Source organism: Heterocephalus glaber, unplaced genomic scaffold, assembly GCF_053883595.1.
Source record: "Heterocephalus glaber isolate CG9 unplaced genomic scaffold, H.glaber_assembly_v1.0 deba00000546, whole genome shotgun sequence".
NCBI lineage: Eukaryota > Metazoa > Chordata > Mammalia > Rodentia > Bathyergidae > Heterocephalus > Heterocephalus glaber.
This window is the reverse complement of record NW_028258147.1, coordinates 12399797-12410641: the sequence shown is the minus strand read 5'-3', so window position 1 is coordinate 12410641 and position 10845 is coordinate 12399797. Positions and strand designations below refer to the sequence as shown.

At 34.7% G+C, this 10845-nt stretch overlaps 1 protein-coding gene across 6 annotated transcripts in view; it reads right to left on the bottom strand.

The window, feature by feature from the left end:
• Positions 1-2056: 2056 nt before the first annotated feature.
• The window catches only part of Iqub (IQ motif and ubiquitin domain containing), a 194086-nt gene continuing 185297 nt past the window's right edge, over positions 2057-10845 (bottom strand). For 4 of the 6 annotated variants that reach the window (XR_015448722.1, XR_015448724.1, XR_015448723.1 and 1 more), the window contains one exon: positions 5480-10793. The gene's annotated coding sequence lies outside the window, so the exon portion shown is untranslated. Of the gene's footprint in view, positions 5279-5478; positions 10794-10845 lie in introns of those variants that run through there. The other 2 variants (XR_015448721.1, XR_015448725.1) reach the window with 2 other exon arrangements.

Here is a 10845-nt window from a genome sequence, read left to right as displayed (position 1 = left end):
AGGCAGGTTTTCAAGCTAGGAATATACTTTCTTTAATAGGTGCTATTCAAATTTTATATTTCCTCCAGAGTTAGTTTCATTAATTTGTCTTCCAAGGTACTTCTTAGAAGTTGTCAAATTTATTTCAAAACAGATTTTTGTAATATGCTTTCTATATCCTTTTAAATTCTGTAAAATCTGTGGTAATGTCTCTTAGATCTTGAAATTTTAATTAAAAAATGTATAATTGATATTGTGTAATAGGAAGTAAAGGTCTAAAGGAGCAGGGGAAGTGAGAGGGATAGGGGAAAGGAAAGAAGGGAAAAAATATGAGAAAACGAAAAAAATGGAAACAAAATCTTTGCAAATAGGGAAAGGTGGAGGGGGTGAAGGGAGGGCAGGGGAAGGGGGGAAAAAAAAGAACCAAGATACTTATGTAATGGTACGAGATCCCAATGATGTATCTAAATGTATTTTATACCTAAAATGTACCAATAAATTCAATGGGGGAAAAAAAAGATTTAAAAAAATAATCTCTAATATATGATTGTCCCAACATTTTCTCTCTTAGCTCACTGATTCCTATTTATTAACTTTAATTTTTGCAAAAGGAGGAGAAAATGGTGAATTTTTTTAAGGAAATGATAATTATTTTTGCATTATAAAGCTATGCCTTTCTTTGGAATATCTGCTTATGCCAAAGGAAGGCCTCCCCTGGAAGGGGAATGAGAATTTAGATGAATTGAAATAAAAAAGGTAATAATGTTACTATGACATTTGTGTGCTGGATGACTGCTTCAAAAAGATATTATTTGTTTAAACTAAAAAAAGTAAATGGAATAAGGGCTGTGGAACTGAAAAATAGACATGGGAGAAAGGAGATATGAGATGAGAGGGAAATACTTATAGGGTGGCACTAGTGCCTAAACTTGTGAGGTTGCGAAGCTTTGTAAGGGTTAGAATGAAGCACTCATTAACAGTAACTCCTGATACCCAAGTTAAAGTTAAGTTTTCTGTGTTAAAATTCCTTGAAAATTTCAGTCTTGGTCATTACCTATTATAGCCCAGTAAGAGGCTGGGACTTAGAGGAAGGTGGCAGCAAGCACAATGTGAAGCTGACCCACTGCTCTGCAAGATGGGAAAAAGGCAGCAAGACATGGCAGGTTATGCAGCAAGAGGAAAAAAGTGATGTGCTCTGAGTGATGTGCGCCCCTGCCTTTACCAACACTATGGAGCATGGGACTGGATTCTCTATAATCCTCAAAATTGGGTCTGAATAGTAAAAGAAGTTACAACCATGGAGAATACAAAGGCTTAGAAAACTATGGTTACATTTAAGATAGGTAGCTTTTCCCCTGAGTCATACTTAAACCCTCAACAGACTTCCAATTTGAGAATTTTGTTTTAAGGAACAAACCCTAAAAATTGTAGAACACACCATATATTACAATAATGGTCTGTAGTATTTTGGAGTTAGAGATCACTTTGATAAAAATGATAAATCTTTGAATTCTTACATAAGAAAAATAAACCTACATTTCTAGACACAAAGTTTTGTCTAAAAATTTAGCCCTTGTTAAAAATCCAGAACCTTGGATCATTGTTTTTCCTCTTCAGAACTTAATTATACATGGTAATCTGTTTCACATCATAATAAGTACCTTCAATTTCTGCTATAATTATATTTAAATTGTCCTACCCCAGCCCCACCCTATTGCACTCTTGATGATTGGTTGTGTTTTATATCCTCTGTTTTCAGGAAAATCAGTTATATATATTAATTTATCTTCTGTATAGCATATTCTCTCACATTCTCTCTCTGTACCTTGATTATATTTATCAATTTTATTTGAACTCTACTCGAAACTCCATGAGGGTAAAGGAGTAGAATCATTCTATTCATTACTTTCATCCACGAAATCTTTCACAACTGGATATGATTGACACTCAATTAATATTTATTGAGTCTAATTGAGTTTTATTATTCTGATTTTTTGCAGGATCATTTTATTGCCGCCAGTAATATTAAAATTTGTTAATAATGGAATATAATGTTTATATTTGCTAAAGAATGAATAATAAGTTTTGTATAAAATTTTTATAGGTTACTTATAAATAAAGTGAGCATAAATTTGTCATCTAAACTAGGAGATTTTGGAGCAAGTTTATTCATATTTATACTGGAATACCAGGTATAAGACATACGTTGTGCTGAGCAAAGCAGGAAATATAATCATTATGTCTGTGAAGAAAATTATTTCTCCCAAATTCATATGCTGAAGTCCTAACTCTCAGGGATCAGAAAGTGACATACCCAAAGAAAGGTCCTTTAAATGGGTGATTAAGGTAAAATGAAGTAATATGCATGGGCACTAATGGGTGCCCTCATAAGCAGAAAAGATTGGGATACAGAAGGGAGATCATGAGAAGATGGAATTCAGACATCTGCAAACCAAGGACAGAAGACTCGGTACAAAACCAACCCTGCCAACAAGGTTGGGCTTATATCCTTCAGAATTGTGATGAAATGAATTTCAGGGTTTTTAAAATTTATTTTTCAACTGATATATAAAAACATAAAAGTTGTACATGATGGGTTACCATGTAACGAATACATGCATACATTGCATAATGGTTAAACCAGGTTAAACACATTTGTTTCCTCAAACATTTATAACTTTTTATGATCAAAAGGTTCAAAATCCTTTCTTCTAGTTTTGAAATGTGAATACTTTATTGCTGTCTATAGTCACTATGCTGGCAAATAGTTCCTGACTTAGGAACATTTGAGTTGTGACCTTTCACAGATTAAAACAGACCTCGCATTAGGAACATTTGAAGATGCAAACAAATCACAGAATAGTTTCCTTTTCTCTTTCCTGTATTTAAAGCTGCTAATAATCCATCCCTTTCTCATAGCTTAGCTCTTGTAAGGATGCTAGGTAGATAATTCTCTTCCGATCAAAGGTTATTCTGTTTCTTAACCCTGTGGGCAGAAGCACATCAAAGGAAACACTTCCCTAGCAATGAAAATTGGAGTATAACTGTTTCCTTTTCATATCTGTTACCTAGTCACTATTGACAGGGTCCTTATCATATGAATCCAGCATCCTCCTTTGCTAGATGCTAAAGGAGCAATCATAAATATCAGACTAAGCTTGCCTTCAGAAAGCTTACAGTCTGATTATGTAAGTCTTTGAGTAGGTAATGAGTATTTGTAAAGGCAGTTGAGTTAAATGTAAAAGAATCCTCTTTCCCTACATTACCCCAGTAGAGATACATTTCTACAGTGTCCCCCTATTATCCTAACCCCATCCCCAAATTGTGCCAAAGCTAAAGTTACATAGGAACTCCCCACTCCCTCGTTCTCCCCACACACTCCTTATTCAAGCCCAGTTATATTGTGTTCAGGTAGTCTGGATTTAGATCACCTGAGCTCTGACTTCAGGAGAATCCTATTTCTGTACTTTTCTACATTTCATTTTATTATCTTTCTATCTCTAGACACAGGATAGTTTTGAAGATTAAGTAGATGACATAATTTACATTAGCCACTACCTGCCATAAGATTTTCAAATAATAGTTATTGCTAACAGACAAAGGTATGAAAAAGAGCAAGAATGAATGAATGAAGACAAAAAAAGAGGAGTGCTTGTAATAAGCATATCACTTTAAATATTAATTTTTGCCCTACTGCCCATCAACTGGAGACTGGATAAAGAAGATGTGGGGTTTTTAAAAATATAAAATGGAGCACAATTCAGCCATAAAGAATGAGAAACTAGAGACATTTATAGCTAAATGGATGCACATTAAGGCCATACTCTTAAGTGAAATAAATAGGACACACATGTGTAAATACTGAATAGTTTCTCTGGTGTGAAAAGTTAAAAGTGTAAATAAGAATCAAAGTGTATAATTGATAATGTGAAATAGGAAGAAAAAGTCTAAAGGAACAGGGGAAGTGGGAGGGGTAGGGGAAAGGAAAGAAAGAAAAAGAAAAAATATGAGAAAAGACAAAAATGGAAACAAAGGGAAGGAGGGGGGTGAAGGGAGGGCAAAGGAAGGGAAAAAAATAAGAACCAAGATACTCATGTAAAGGTACAAGATCCCAATATCCCAATGATAAATGTAACTGTATTGTAACCCTAAAATGTACCAATAAACTTAATGAAAAAATATTAATTTTTATGTTCATTGCATCATGTTCACAGTAGCCAAGATATGGAATAAGTCTAAGTGTCCGTGAATAGATGAGTGGATAAAGAGAATCTGGCACAATTACATAATGGAATACTATTCTGCCATAACAGAAGGAAAAGAAAATCTTGCGGTGCATTGTGGCACATGTCTTTAATCCCAAAGACTTGGGAGTCTGAGGCAAGAGGATCACAAATTCAAGTTCAAGGCTAACCTGGGTAACTTAGCAAGACCTTGAGACAAAAAAAGGCCTGAGGATGTCACAAAGTGGTAGAGCACCCCTAACTTTGATTCCTACTATTACAAAAAGGAGGAGGAGGAGGAGGAGAAAGGAAAAAAGAAAACAAAATAAAATGGACAGATCTGGAAGATATGCTAAATTATCCAGATACAGAAAAATAAATGTCTCATAACCTTACACATGTATAATCTAAAAAAAGTTGATCTCATAGAAATATAGAGTAGGTTGTATGGTTACCAGAGGCTGGAGTAGATTAGCGTGGAAGGTTATGGAGATCTTGATCAAAAAATAACAGACAGAGAATAGGAAGTTGGGAGATAGATCTTTCTCACATAGGAAAGGGAGTTATCATTTACCAACTCCCTACAAGGAATGAAATCATTATATACTGCAAACATGTACTATTAAAAAAGAAGGAAATAATTTCAAGAAATCTATTGTACAACATGGTGACTATAGTTAATAACAGTGTGTTATATATTGTATTCTAGAAAAAGCTGTGAGTAGATTTTAAGTGTTCTCACCACAAAAATAAAAAGATAAGTATATGAGGTAATGAGTCTTCTAAGTAGCTCAAACTGAGTCCTTCCACAGTAACCACCATTTATCAACATATTGTGTTTTACACAAGAAATACACACAATCTTTATTTCTCCATCAAGATAAGTAAGTAATTTTGAGAATTCTTCTTCAAATAAGATTTCCAGAATTACCTTTTGTTAATTTTAAAGAAATTAAATCTTTCACTTTTGCTGATGCACAGACTGGTTGGTATTTATACTGAAAAAAATGAGAGCATCCAAGTTGGTTTCTCCTGCGTTCCTCTTCTGCTCAATTGGTCTTTGCCTTTTTCTAATACTGTAGTGAAAAAATAATTCAAAAACTGAGTAATAGTTCTAAGCAGTGGAAACACTATAAATTTAACTTAGCTAAAATGAACATAATACGCAAATGTGCTATATAATTAAATTACATAACATTTTGATTATGCATATAATATATAAAATATATATAATATTATCTATAATACAAAATAGAGAAGTGAAACTACCCAATATCAAACCCTGAAACTTCTTATTGAACTTACAGCTGCTCAGCTGCTGCTACCACAGTCTAATATTGTAAATGACAGGATTTATTATTTTAGACTCCTTCTTTTTTGTTGTTGTTTTTTTGTTTGTTTTTTGAGGCATGGTCTCCCTATGTAGCCCAGGCTGGCCTTGAACTTACTGTGATCCTCCTGCCTCAGCCTCCCAGGTGCTGGGATAACAGGTGTGCGCCACCATACCCAGCAGGACTCCTTCTTGATACCAAGAAACTCCTTAATTGTGAAAGAGATGTCTGAGTAATAGAATTTTTTAGAAAGAGACTATAACCTATCCTGGGTGAATTCCTCACCCCTAAGAAGCTTGTTCACTTGTTTATTATTTTCTTTCTTTTTTTGTTGTTTGTTTTAAATTTTAATTTGTATTTTGTTACTACCCTTTTGCAGTATGTAATGATTACATTTCTTATGGGGAGCTGGCAGATGTATGTAACACATCAATTCTTTTTTGAGCCCTTCTTCTCCCCTCACTCCCTGCTCCTTCCTTCTCTTGGTTCTCTTCCCTTTTACAAAAGGTTTATTTCCCTACTTCATATTATGTACTTTTACTTTGCCTTATAATTTATTTATACTTTGGGTTTCTCATATAGGAGAAACCATGTGATGTTTAAGCTTGTGAGTCTGATTTATTTCATTAACATTATGGTCTAAAAGTTCACTTTTTAGGTAGTAGAGAGTAGCTCCTTGTCCCTTACAACTCTCAAGAATATGCTACTGGAGTGATGCTATGTCTCCCGTATCCATTAAGTCCATGATTTCCAGACAATCTTCAAAGCTCTTGTTTCATATCAATTAAAAAGCGCTTCTTGCAAACCTATTTAAATATCAGACATAGCGTTCAAGGTTGTGGAAACATATAAAATGCCAGCACTATCTAATTCTCAAAGAGCCCCATAGCCTTATTCATTTAAGAAAAGGAGCAATCTTACTCAGCTATGTAATACTAGTATCTCCTGCTAGAAATCAGATTGAGTGGTGAGATATAGCAAGCTGTCTGAGGATACAAGGCTGTAACTGTTCAAATATTAAATGAGCAGCATGGACAGAAAATGCTTAAGGAATTAAAAAAAAATAAAAAGAAAGCATATGATTGAACATGTAGACCAGGAGAATTTTCTGAAACCATTCATCTATTAAGTTTAAGGCTTATGTCAGCCTGAAACAAATTAGTTTTGTTATTGTTTTTCCAGAAAGTGTTCTGGGAACATGGTGTTTCCCATCACTATAGTTATTTTATCTACATGCACTAAATATGGAAGCTGTAAAGATACAATAACAAACCTTGTTTGCATGCCTATATGTCAAGAAATATCAGCAGGATTTTGAAGCAACATACATTTTTTGCAGTGGATAACATATACTTTGTGAAGGTAATAGTTGTCATTTATAATTGCCAGGTAACATTTTGATCTGTGGCAATCAAGCCAGTAGATAAACTGATCCTAGTTGCAGATATCTGGTGCAAAGTAATAACTTTGCTTCAGGTTAAATTAGGGTCATGAATCCTAGGCTCAGTTTCATTTGACAGAAATAGGGGACATTTTTGTTCCCCAAATATACTCAAGAACACCTAATTTTGTGGTGATTCCTAATCATGAGAATGGCTTGATGAAAATGTAGAGTTCTAAGCTATAGCCTCACAGATTCAGCCCTAGCAAGTTCAGGAACTATCCTGCAATGTCGTGAATAATCAGAGGGTGCAGATGGTCTACAGAAATCATCACCGATCTTCAAAACAGAGAACAGGACAAAAGGAAAAATAACTCAGCTTGAGGAGGACCCACTGAGATGAACATAGTAAAATTCCTTGGAGAGGAATTTTCCACAATGAGCAAATCAGAACCCATAAATTACTCTCATCCTTGTCAATTTTTGGTTTCAGCTGTGGACTTTGCTGTCCCTTGTGAGTCTTGGCAGTTTGAATTCTTGGCTTTGGTTTTTCCAATATTATACATTGCTTGTTGCACTAAAGTGCAGTGGTTTTCCTTAGACCTATTAATTATCTAACTCTCCAGACACTAACTAAATGCCTACAATTGTATTCAACTCTGACACAAACTTCCTGGTCTTATCTTCGATACCACAGATTAAGGGCTCAGTCTTACAAAACTTCAGATTCTGGGTACAAGGTAAATTCTTTTTACTGTGGTTTCCACGCCTGCTACCTGATAGTTTCTTTGTTCCCTTTTCAATGAAACACATTTAAAAGAACCCAAGAGAAGATTTATTGTCAAAGAATGACAGGAATTACACTGACTCATAAATACTAAAATTTGTACTATTTTTTAAATGCAAAAATTTTTATCTCTATTTCTCCTTTAAGAGTGAAAAACAATTTTAAATTTATCAACTATACTTTCTAAGATCTACAGGTGTTTATAATCTAGGAAAATGTTATCAGTTTTACCAAACAGTAATTTTACAGGAGCAGGAATTTTCAATTTTTATTGTTGTAAAATATACATACAATTTACCATCTTAACTATTTCTAAAATTTTTTATTAGAACATGTTTGCAACAGTTCAAAGATGTTAAATACATTCATGTTGTTGTGCATCCATTTCCAAAATTCTTTCATCTTGCAAAACTGAACATCTACATCCCTTAACAATAATTCCAATCTCCCCTCCTTCTAGTAGCAAACTATCTCTCTACCATCTGTCTCTGTGTATTTCATGTAAGGGGTTGGCTTATTTGACTTAGTGTGATGTCTTCATGACTTATCTATGTTGTAAAATATGTCAGAATTTGCTTCCTTGTTAAAACTAAACAATACTCCATTATATGTAAGGACCATATTTTGCTTGTCCATTCATTCACCAATGGATACATTGGTTCACAGGAAGAAATTTTTAACCATTTGGTTCACCATTATAACCCTAGCACTTAGAAAAGTTCCTGGAGTGCATTGGGTGCTCAATGACTATTTGTTAAATGAATGATTAAATGTGTGGTCTTGATTATACTTATGTCTATGTCCACTTAATAAGTTGTTGATCTTGATGTGAGACTGTTTCTGGATCACCTATGTATTCTTTTCTCTTTCTCCACTTTATCTTTCTCATTTTTTGTTTTACTGTACCTTCTGTATCCATTCTATCAGCTTTTCCCAATTTTTTTCTTTTCTCTGTCTCCCAAGCAAAATCAATAAAACACTGAAACATTTATTCAGCAATGCTGGACAAAGGCAAGTTTCATCGATTCAGTAAACAGTACCTGAACAATTATGTTGTGCCGACCTCTGCACCAGTACTGAGACCATTGTTCTGTTACCATCATCTACTGAATCTCAGTGTAGTGCCTCAGTTTCAGGCAAGCCTTTAAAATGCTGAGCATTACTTAAGTGAAATTCAGTGCTTATAAAGTATTTACCAGAACTGCTTAATTCAAGCAATACACATAGTAAATCTATTATACTGATAATACCCCTGAAGTTATGATGAAGCTTAATTTCTACATTTATCTAAATTAAAGTATCTTTGAAGAGCATTTTTCCACACTTATATAAACCAAAAATGTATCTGAAAGAAATCAACTTCAATCTCAGGTCAAATGAGGTTGGGCACTTTCAGGAGGTTTGATGGTGGAGCAATTTGCAAAGCCTAAAGTTAGAAGTGATTGAGGTATATTATTCAATTTTTTTTGAAATTGCTTGCTGGCTAGATTCTAGGGTATTTTTGTTTCAGGTCTAACTGGATTTTATAAACACTCAGAGATGGGGATTTATAATGTCAACACTGACAGAACAGCAGCTCTATTGGGTCTGACCATTCAATCTTCAAACTGAATTTATTTTCCCTCACTTTTTTATACCTTTTCATACTATACACACACACACACACACACACACACACGCAGCAGGTCTCCTGTCTTCCTTTACTATACCTAGAAATATTATTTTATGCTATGTCTTTTTTCTCTAAAAAAAAAATACCCAATCCAAGATCTCTGTGCTTTTCATCTTTTCAGATCCCTAAATTTCTTGAGCAAGATCTGTCTTCATCTAAGCACAGCTAACAAAAATTAATCTGCATTCCTTACGCCAGCACTCATGCCCTGGTGGAGCTGAGATTGGCTGTGGCAGGCCTATAGATTTACAGCTGCTGCAAGGAAAGCACTTCATAGCTCATCAGTGTTTTAAAGCAATAGAACTGCATGAAATACAGAAGAAAGCCTCAGACTTGAGAGCAGTCACAGTCTGAAGCTCAAACAGCAACAAAATCAGACAGGCCAGTGTTGAATTATGTTTGATAACAATTTACCATCTGTGTAATCAGCTCAGTAGGTGTCTACATTAAGCTATAATAGGATCCCCAAAGTGCCTTTCCTGTCCCCCAAATATTGCTCTTTCATATTGTCATTTTATAAAATTCTTCTCTCTTACTTAATCTGAAATTTGCATCATCCCTTTTATTCTATAAAAGTATTTATTTGCTTAGGAGTACTATTAAGATATATCAAAGGACTGGAGGAGGTAGAAGAAAAATTCTCTTCCTATATTAGCATACATAATTATGTAAATTGTCCCATCACCTTCAACACATCACAGATCTTAGAGAGACTGAGACACCAGGATACTAAGAAGCTCACACAGGGTAAGTATTTGATAATTCCAATATGCAGACATTTTCCTTATTAGTCACTTTTCCTTGTTTCCTATAGTGCAGTAAATTTGTAATTCAATGATAAGTAATGTTGCATGAAAAATTCTTCTCTTACAAGCAGTCGGGGTAAAGGAAATTCAACTTAACCAGGGCTGAAATTGAGCTACTTAAAAAGCTGAATTTTGTCTCTGTGTGGGCTCTGTTGTCTCTGTTTCTGGATTACTATTAAGGAGTAAATCTCAGGAGTCCTAACTGAAGTCTTGGATTTTGATTTCTGAAATCCATTTTTTGTCTTCCAAATACCACAAAGCAGACAAAGCTGTGTCAGACTTTTCCGTCTTTGCCATCAGTTAAAAATTGACCAATGTCTTGGGAAAAGCAGCTCAGAAAATTGCACTCATTCACTCACTCACTTTACTTCTTTTCTTTCCAGCAATTTGACCCTGAAGTCCTTAGTGGCTTGCAATCTCAGTGACATCTTCAGAGAGGGAGAGGCGGCAGGAGAGGGAGAGGGACAGGAGAGAAAGAATGATTCAATCTAGCTGTTCACTTTTTTAGTTCTTCTTGGAGGAAGACCTGGTTGGCTGTGCACTGGTCTGCTCCAGCTAAAAGCAGGCATCTTGGTGAGGTTTTAGAATTGAACCAGCATACCAAGAAAGAGGTCCTGGAAAAGGAAATTCAGAATATATTTTCATCTCTTTTTGTTTTGCTTTTGT